The sequence below is a fragment of the Polyodon spathula genome, chromosome 13 (genome assembly GCF_017654505.1).
Source record: "Polyodon spathula isolate WHYD16114869_AA chromosome 13, ASM1765450v1, whole genome shotgun sequence".
Taxonomy (NCBI): Eukaryota; Metazoa; Chordata; class Actinopteri; order Acipenseriformes; family Polyodontidae; genus Polyodon; species Polyodon spathula.
In genome coordinates this window covers 25,945,540-25,955,398 of record NC_054546.1, presented here as the reverse complement: position 1 = coordinate 25,955,398, position 9,859 = coordinate 25,945,540, and the positions used below count along the sequence as shown (strand labels likewise).

General features: G+C 42.0%; 2 non-coding genes across 2 annotated transcripts; both read left to right on the top strand.

Moving 5' to 3' along the window:
- Positions 1–636: 636 nt before the first annotated feature.
- LOC121326312 lies at positions 637–694 on the top strand. Its single transcript, XR_005951445.1, has one exon. It is a non-coding gene; the product is annotated as a U7 small nuclear RNA (small nuclear RNA).
- A 2,952-nt stretch (positions 695–3,646) lies between these two features.
- Positions 3,647–3,704, top strand: LOC121326314. The gene has a single exon (XR_005951447.1). It is a non-coding gene; the product is annotated as a U7 small nuclear RNA (small nuclear RNA).
- The last annotated feature ends 6,155 nt before the right edge of the window (positions 3,705–9,859 follow it).

Here is a 9,859-nt window from a genome sequence, read left to right as displayed (position 1 = left end):
GCAGCGTCGCCTGTTGATTACAAGTGGAATTACAACGGCCTATCTTGAAGAAGTCGTTGTTCTAGTTCAGTTATTTATTCACAGACCAGGTCTAATGTAATATTAGCTTTTCGATACCACAGTGAATTAGTCGGTATGTTTCTTTATATTTACCAAGAAGGCACGAAAAAGGCTACTTTTGTGACAGCTGTATTTGTGTCTTATCAGCAGTTTCGATTTTATTTTGAAAGTCAGTTAACTGATTTATTTATCCACAGTTTCCTGTCATGTTGCAGTTATTTAGAAAATTGCATTTATTCCTTTGAAAATCGCCTGAGAATCAAAGCTTAAAACGCGTAAAATGGTTAATTGTGAGCATTTATAGCGATGAACAACAAAGCGATGCGATTGGCTGAAACTGGTAAAATATTTGCATATCAGACTTCATTGTAAACGGGTCTCTTATTTTATTAATCACAGAACATGAGGGCGCACATTAAACCCTGTTTGTTCCCATGTGAAGAATATTGTTGTGTGCGTGGTATTGCGATAGTTATTTATTTATTTATTTATTTATTCTATTCGTAATTTGGACACCAGAACTTCAATATGGCTCAAGTTTAGGGGGGTGGCCGGGACCTGAGCTTGTTTGTTAAATGGATTTTTAGCTCTTTTAGTATTTGTCTAGAAGGCTTTCTCTTCAGAGGAAGCCTGTTTGTTAGTTTGAAAAGCAGATGAATTGTTTGGGTTTGGGTTTGGCGTTCTGCGTATTGCGTTCATTGTTACGCAAGATAGAGAACTCTGAAGTCTGCGGAAAACACTGCAAAAAAATCTGTTGTTTAATGCCTTTTTTATAGTTACATCAAGAGCTAACAGCGTGGCTTTAGCAGCAGTAAATTCATACACATGCGAGAGTCCAGTAGGGATTGAAAACTACGTTGAGAGCATTGTTCCTCAGTAAGAACATAAGAACATAAGAAAGTTTACAACGAGAGGAGGCCATTCGGCCCATCTTGCTCGTTTGGTTGTTAGTAGCTTATTGATCCCAAAATCTCATCAAGCAGCTTCTTGAAGGATCCCAGGGTGTCAGCTTCAACAACATTACTGGGGAGTTGATTCCAGACCCTCACAATTCTCTGTGTAAAAAAGTGTCTCCTATTTTCTGTTCTGAATGCCCCTTTTTCTAAACTCCATTTGTGACCCCTGGTCCTTGGTTTTTTTTTTCAGGCTGAAAAAGTCCCTTGGGTCGACACTGTCAATACCTTTTAGAATTTTGAATGCTTGAATTAGGTCGCCACGTAGTCTTCTTTGTTCAAGACTGAACAGATTCAATTCTTTTAGCCTGTCTGCATATGACATGCCTTTTAAGCCCGGAATAATTCTGGTCGCTCTTCTTTGCACTCTTTCTAGAGCAGCAATATCTTTTTTATAGCGAGGTGACCAGAACTGAACACAATATTCAAGATGAGGTCTTACTAGTGCATTGTACAGTTTTAACATTACTTCCCTTGATTTAAATTCAACACTTTTCACAATGTATCCGAGCATCTTGTTAGCCTTTTCTATAACTTCCCCACATTGTCTAGATGAAGACATTTCTGAGTCAACAAAAACTCCTAGGTCTTTTTCATAGATTCCTTCTCCAATTTCAATATCTCCCATATGATATTTATAATGTACATTTTTATTTCCTGCGTGCAGTACCTTACACTTTTCTCTATTAAATGTCATTTGCCATGTGTCTGCCCAGTTCTGAATCTTGTCTAGATCATTTTGAATGACCTTTGCTGCTGCAACAGTGTTTGCCACTCCTCCTACTTGTGGAGGAGTGGCAAACACTGTTGTGAAGTAGTGTGATTGTTGCAGAGTGCATGTTTTATTTACAGTTGGCTGTAGTGCTAGGCTTGCAGTTAAAATGTTTCTGTTGTAGGTATGCTATTGTCAAGCAAAAGAATTAAAACAACTGTCCAAAAATACAACAATTTACTTTTTCAACCCAGTAACATTTTATACAGCAAGGCTGAGGCTGTGTGTGTTTTGAGCTCTGTTTTTGTGTGTGTGTGTGTGCGTCTGAGGCTGTGTGTGTTTGGGGTTGTATGTGTTTTTGGTGCTTTGTGTGTGTCTGATCCTATGTGTGTGTTTTTGGGTTGTGTGTCTGGAGCTGTGTCTGTGACTGTCTGTTTATCTCTTTGTGTCTGAGACTGTGTGTGTGTGTTTGGGGCTATCTATGTGTTTGTTTGTGTGTGTGTGTGTGTGTGTGTGTGTGTGTGTGTGTTTGTGTGTGTGTGTTTTGGGCTGTCTGTGTGTGTGTGTTTTGGACTGTGTGTGTCTTAGGCTGTGTGTGTTTCTGTGTGTATGTTTTCAGCTGTGTTTGCCTCTGGGGTTGTGTCTGGAGCTGTGTTTGTGGCTGTGTGTGTGCGTTTGGGGCTGTGTGTGGGTGTGTTTGTTTGGGGCTGTCTGTTTATCTGTTTGTGTCTGAGTGTGTGTGTGTGTGTGTGTGTGTGTGTTTGGGGCTATTTCTGTGTCTGAGGTTCTTTGTATGTCTGAGGCTGTGTGTGTGTTTTGGACTGTGTTTGTCTGGGGCTGTGTGTCTGCGTGTTTGTGGCCATGTGCGTTCCTGTGCTTTTCTGTGGGTTGATATCTGTCTGTGTGTCTCTTTTCCAGTTTAATTAGGGACCTGGCTGGTCTGGAGAGATTTCTTTTCATTTTAATCTTCCAATAAATTTAAGATATAAGCCCAGCTCTGCAACTTTGCTATATGATAGGCCAGAATTAAATCAAGAGTGAAAAAGGGAAACGGCATATCGCCCTCTGTCGGTTCAGCGGAGAACTGCGCATCATAATTAAATGAAATGTTTTTCAATGTTTTTCAGGGAAATGTTGCATTCTTGTACCGCGTGGTATTCCTGCTTTCATAACATAGACCTTTACTCCCTCGTTTTCACTTCTGTATGAAAGTAACATTCTAGTTAAGCTAATAGATTCTCTATCCCAGTTTCTTGAGGGGATTTCAACTGAGAACCGCACAGCGTCGCCTGTTGATTACAAGTGGAATTACAACGGCCTATCTTGAAGAAGTCGTTGTTCTAGTTCAGTTATTTATTTACAGACCGGGTCTAATTTAAAATTAGCTTTTCGATACCACAGTGTATTAGTCGGTACGTTTCTTTATATTTACCAAGAAGGCACGAAAAAGGCTACTTTTGTGACAGCTGTATTTGTGTTTTATCAGCAGTTTCAATTTTAATTTGAAAGTCAGTTAACTGATTTATTTACCCACAGTTTCCTGTCGTGTTGCAGTTATTTAGAAAATTGCATTTATTCCTTTGAAAATCGCTCATGAATCAAAGCTTAAAACGTGTCAAATGGTTAATTATGAGCATTTATAGTGATGAACAACAAAGCGATGCGACTGGCTGAAATTGGTAAAATATTTGCATATCAGACTTCATTGTAAACGGGTCTCTTATTTTCTTAATCGGTTACCTTCGCAGAACATGAGGGCGCACATTAAACCCTGTTTGTTCCCATGTGAAGAATATTGTTGTGTGCGCGGTATTGCTATAGTTATTTATTTATTTATTTATTCCATTCATAATTTGGACACCAGAACTTCAATATGGCTCAAGTTTAGGCGGGTGGCCGGGACCTCAGTTTGTTTGTTAAATGGATTTTTAGCTCTTTTAGTATTTGTCCAGAAGGCTTTCTCCTTGGAGGAAGCCTGTTTGTTTGTTTGAAAAGCAGATGATTTGTTTAGGTTTGGTGTAATGCGTTCGGTATTACGTAAGAGAGAATTCTGAATTCTGCTGTTCATGCCTTTATTGTAGTTGTTTCGAGAGCTAACAGCGTGGTTTTAACTGCAGTAAATTCATACGCATGCGAGAGTCCAGTAGGGATTGAAAACTATGTTGAGAGCATTGTTCCTCAGTAGTGTGATTGTTGCAGAGTGCATGTTTTATTTACAGGTGGCTGTAGTGCTATGCTGGCAATTAAAATGTTTCTATTGTATGTATGTTGTTGTGCTGCAAAATAATTAAAACAACTGTACAAAATTACAACAATTTACTTTTTCAATTACAATTATGCAACCCAGTAACATTTTATACAGCAAATAAAAGAACAAGATTTCCAAAGAGATTATTTCTTCAACGATTCTTTGAGTACATCTGTGAATGTCTTTAGCAGTTAGTGTCTTTGTTTTGCAACCTTCTGCATTGGCATGAGCTCCTGCATCTGCCTTTTCTGTTCCTCTGCAAAGTCTTGCAACTGAACTACTGTTTGTTTGTTTTTGTTTTCTCCAAGAGGATCTAACTCAAGCCACAGACACAAAACAACTGTCTGAAACCACAGATAGAAAACTACTGCCTGAAACCACAGACACAAAACTAGTGTTTGAAACCACAGACACAAAACTACTGCCTGAAAGCACTGTCACAAAACTACTGCCTCAAACCACGGAGTCAAATCTACTGTTTGAAACCACAGACTCAAAACTACTGCCTGAAACTTCAGACACAAAACTACTGCCTGAGAGGTCTCTGCCCAGGGCGGTGTCCTTGAAGGACTTTGAAATAGATTTCTGTCTTCCTTGTTGAGGTGCTAGCTATGGTGGCGGGTGCACCAGCTCACGTAATTACCTCTGTGGCCTTCCCTTCACCATCCGCACAATTCGTGCTGCACTGCAATGGTTACTAACATTCAAGGAGCTGGAGGGCCAGGTTTCTCGGTGGATTGAGCAGCTGCAGCCCTTTGAGTTCACGGTGCAGCACCATGCTGGGATCCGCCAATGCGGATTACCAGCACTGCCAGAGGAAGGAGGACCAGGAACAGGAGCTGTCCGAGCAGGAGGGGGAAGACCATTACTGAGGCAACGGAATGGTGGCAGCTCCAGGAACAGGATCCCAATCTCATCCTCGTGTTGCAGTGGGTCGAGCAATGCCAGCACCCCCCTTGGGGGGCCATCGCCCTGCAGTCCATCGTCACCAAGGGGCTCTGGTCACACTGGCCCCGCATCGTGGTCTGAGACGTAGATGATGGGAGGCTCCAACAGAACAGCAGTCTCACTGGCAGGTGATCGTGCCCCGGCACCTTCAATCTACCGTGCTGCAGGCGCACCATGGCACCCCTGGTACAGGCCACTTTAGAGTCAACAAGACCTTGCGGCGACTCCAACAGGGCTTTTACTGGGGGCGATGCCGCCATGATGTGGTGGACTACTGCCGCCGTTGCGACAGTTGCACTGCTAAGAAGGGACCGGCAGACCAATCCCATGCTCCCCTCCAGCAGTTTCCCTTCGGCAGCCCTATGGAGAGGGTTGGAGTCAACATCCTTTGCCACTTTCCCTGCTCCGAGACAGGAAACCGCTTTGTGTTATTCGCCATGGACTATTTCACGAAGTTGCCCGATGTATGCCAGATGGCGGCGTGTCCGTGGAGAAGCGTGTGTTAGCAACGTGAGAAGTTGTAGGATACAATAGCGTACGTTCGGCATCAAGAATGAATAAAGCAGCATATATTTTTTTGAACCAATTAGCTCAAGCTGACCATCTGGTGGAGCAAGGGCAAGAGCAATTAATGTTCCAGGTTTATTTTTGGAAGTGTCTCACTTGGTTTCACTAATCTCTAAGGTGATACTTCAATGTTCTCCCATTTTCGAGTAATAGTCTGCTGGAGAATGAATTGTTGAGATACCGAAAGCTCATAAATCATTCCCCTGGGGTGTAAAGATCCCAATCTTAAACACGTCTTGTCTTTTAAGAGACAGGCATTTATTTTTATGGAAAATCCAGGTGATATAACTGAAGTTGCCTGGAATTTCAGTGTAGATGGGGTGAACTGTGTTGTTTTTGTTTCATCAGACACAATGAGGTGTTTTAATTGTGGAAAGCACGGGCATCAGAGAAAAGATTGCCCGGGTAAGAGAGGCAAGACAGGAGAAGGGAGATGCTGGTGGTGGGGGTTGGTTAAAGATGTCAGTGAGCAGGGTCAGAAGCAGGGGCTCCCCTTCCCAGACCCGGAGCCTTCACAGAACGCCACAGGGCCTGCACCGCAACCTGCTTTGTAAACTGAGAAGCCAATGAATATACTGTTAATAATCAGCGGCTGTACTGACATGCCCGGAGGAGAAGGGGGAGTCCAGCCTTACAGCAGAACTCCCCGTGCCCGACTCAGCAGAGGGTATGGAGCAGCTTATAGCGGAAAGGCTCGTCAGCGGAAAGGCTCGGCAAGGAGCTGAAACAAGTTGGGGTGAGTGAGGTTGAAGAAAATGAAGAGATGTAGAAGACGGAGGACAGGGAGTTCCTGTTTCTTCTGATATCTTTGGCAGTCAACCAGCCAGCAAAAAAAGTTGTATTCGATAGAGAAAATAAATCATTTTTTGAATCTTACAAAAAACAAGAACGATGTAGAAGTTAAACATTATTAACCTGATTTAAAATTGTTTTTATACTCTGTACAGATGGCTTTTAAAAAAACAATGCTAGTTGAATTGCCAGCAAAAAAAGATTTAGATTAAAGAAAATGGTGCAGAATGTGAAGAAAATTGTTTGAAAATGGTTAAAGAAAACTATTTAAAATGGCTCTTTTTTTATAGCAATGTATTATTAGTTATTGTTTTTTTGTTGTTTTTTTTTTAACTTTTTAGTTGTAATGGAGAACCAATTTTATCTCTTTTAATGTTAATGGATGTAGACAGGCTTTTAAAAGCGCGCAACCTTATGACTTAAACCAGAAGTGGACGGGTGTGGCGCTCCTGCAGGAGACCCACTCTGACGCAGAGAATGAAGCAGCCTGGCATGCAGAGTGGCGGGGGCAGAGTGTGCTGAATCGCAGCTCTAATGCTAATGCAGGGGTCGCTGTGCTTTTAGCTCTAGATTAAGTTTAAGCATTTTATATGTGGAGGAGATAAAGGGCAGCTTTTAAAGGTGAGAGTTAAAATTTGGGAGATTATTTATGTTTTCATTAATATATATGCTCCAAATGTAGGAAAGGAAAGAATTGTGTTTTTTATAAACTTAAGGATACTCTTTTAAACTTAACAGTGATGAGGGTTGGGGGGGGGGGGGGGTTAACTGCACCGAGGATTTTAATAGAGATAGGAATGGTGAGGAGCCGCATCCCCAGTCTGCTGGAGTTTTAACTGCAGTTTTTAAGTTTGGTGACCTGGTTGATGTTTAGATGTGTCTGCATCCACACACATCAATATACTTGGTCACAGCACCATAGTACTCGTGTATATAGAGCACGGTTAGACCGGGTGTATATTTTAAGAAATCATTGAAACATCATTACAGCTGCATTTATTGTTCCTAATAATCTTTCAGATCACCAGTGCTAGGTAACCCAGCAGACCTTCATATTGGTGTTTTAATTTGAAATTGTTGGAAGATGGTACTTTTAATAATATTTTAAGTGTGTGTGGAAGAAGCAAAAAACTAAATATAGAGATTCAAGGCAGTGGTGGGATATCGGGAAGGCACAAATTAAATATTTTGTGAACAATACACTTTGGACACTACCATGTCCCTAAACATTGCAGTCTGAGAGTTGGAGACTAATTAACAATTAATAAAACAATTCAATTAAACAATTAGCTTGGCAGGGAGGCTTTTTAACCCCGCCCCTGCCATAAAACAAACATTCTTAGGATTGCAGGCCCCCTGTCTTGCTACATCTGTTATAGTAGGTAGTGGTAAAAGAGCAATCCTCAGAGGCTTCTATAGTGACCAGTCTTTCATTGGGTACTGTTCACAGGACTTTGTGTGTGTGTGTTTGTGTGTGTGTGTGTGTGTGTGTGTGTGTGTGTGTTTGTGTGTGTTTGTTTTGGGCTGTCTGTGTGTGTGTTTTGGACTGTGTGTGTCTTAGGCTGTGTGTGTTTCTGTGTCTGTGTGTATGTTTTCAGCTGTGTTTGCGTCTGAGGCTGTGTGTCTTTGGGGCTCGATGTGTGTCTGAGGCTGTGTGTGTGTCTGGAGCTGTGTTTGTGGCTGTGTGTGGGTGTGTTTGTCTGTTTATCTGTTTCTGTCTGAGACTGTGTGTGTGTTTGGGGTTGTGTGTTTGTCTGGGGCTGTGTGTGTGTGTGTGTTTGTGTGTGTTTGTTTTGGTCTGTCTGTGTGTGTGTTTCTGTGCCTGTGTGTATGTTTGCGTCTGAGGCTGTGTGTCTTTGTGGCTGTGTGTGTGTGTCTGGAGCTGTGTTTGTGGCTGTGTGTGTGCGTGTTTGGGGCTGTGTGTGGGTGTGTTTGTTTGGGGCTGTCTGTTTATCTGTTTGTGTCTGAGACTGTGTGTGTGTGTGTGTGTGTGTGTGTTTGGGGCTGATTCTGTGTCTGAGGTTCTGTGTATGTGTGAGGCTGTGTGTGTGTTTTGGGCTGTGTGTGTCTGAGGCCATGTGTGTTTGGGGCTGGGTCTGTGTGTGTTTCTGGGGCTGTGTGTGTTCCTGTGCTTTTCTGTGGGTTTACATCTGTCTGTGTGTGTGTTTGGGGTTGTGTGTTTGTCTGGGGCTGTGTGTTTGTTTGGGGCTGTGTGTTTGTTTTGGGCTGTGTTTGTGTTTTGGGCTGTGTTTGTGTCTTAGGCTGTGTGTGTTTCTGTGTCTGTGTATATGTTTTCAGCTGTGTTTGCGTCTGAGGCTGTGTGTCTTTGGGGCTGTGTGTGTGTGTGTGTCTGGAGCTGTGTTTGTGGCTGTGTGTGTGTGTTTGGGGCTGTGTGTGGGTGTGTTTGTTTGGGGCTGATTCTGTGTCTGAGGTTCTGTGTGTGTCTGAGGCTGTGTGTGTGTTTTGGGCTGTGTGTGTCTGAGGTCGTGTGTGTTTGGGGCTGGGCCTGTGTGTCTGTCTGGGGCTGTGTGCGTTCCTGTGCTTTTCTGTGGTTTTAAATCTGTCTGTTTGTTTCTTTTCCACTTTAATTAGGGACCTGGCTGGTCTGGAGAGTTTTCTTTTCATTTTAATCTTCCAATAAATTTAAGATATAAACCCAGCTCTGCAACTTTGTTATATTTTAATAACGCCAGAATTAAATCAAGAGTGAAAAAGGGAAACGGCATATCGCCATCTGTCGGTTCAGCGGAGAACTGCGCATCATAATTAAATGAAATGTTTTTCTTTGTTTTCGGGGAAATGTTGCATTCTTGTACCGCGTGGTATTCCTGCTTTCATAACATAGACCTTTACTCCCTCGTTTTCACTTCTGTATGAAAGTAATATTCTAGTTAAGCTAATAGATTCGCTATTCCAGTTTCCTGAGGGGATTTCAACTGAGAACCGCGCAGCGTCGCCTGTTGATTACAAGTGGAATTACAACGGCCTATCTTGAAGAAGTCGTTGTTCTAGTTCAGTTATTTATTCACAGACCAGGTCTAATGTAATATTAGCTTTTCGATACCACAGTGAATTAGTCGGTATGTTTCTTTATATTTACCAAGAAGGCACGAAAAAGGCTACTTTTGTGACAGCTGTATTTGTGTCTTATCAGCAGTTTCGATTTTATTTTGAAAGTCAGTTAACTGATTTATTTATCCACAGTTTCCTGTCATGTTGCAGTTATTTAGAAAATTGCATTTATTCCTTTGAAAATCGCCTGAGAATCAAAGCTTAAAACGCGTAAAATGGTTAATTGTGAGCATTTATAGCGATGAACAACAAAGCGATGCGATTGGCTGAAACTGGTAAAATATTTGCATATCAGACTTCATTGTAAACGGGTCTCTTATTTTATTAATCACAGAACATGAGGGCGCACATTAAACCCTGTTTGTTCCCATGTGAAGACTATTGTTGTGTGCGTGGTATTGCGATAGTTATTTATTTATTTATTTATTCTATTCGTAATTTGGACACCAGAACTTCAATATGGCTCAAGTTTAGGGGGGTGGCCGGGACCTGAGCTTGTTTGTTAAA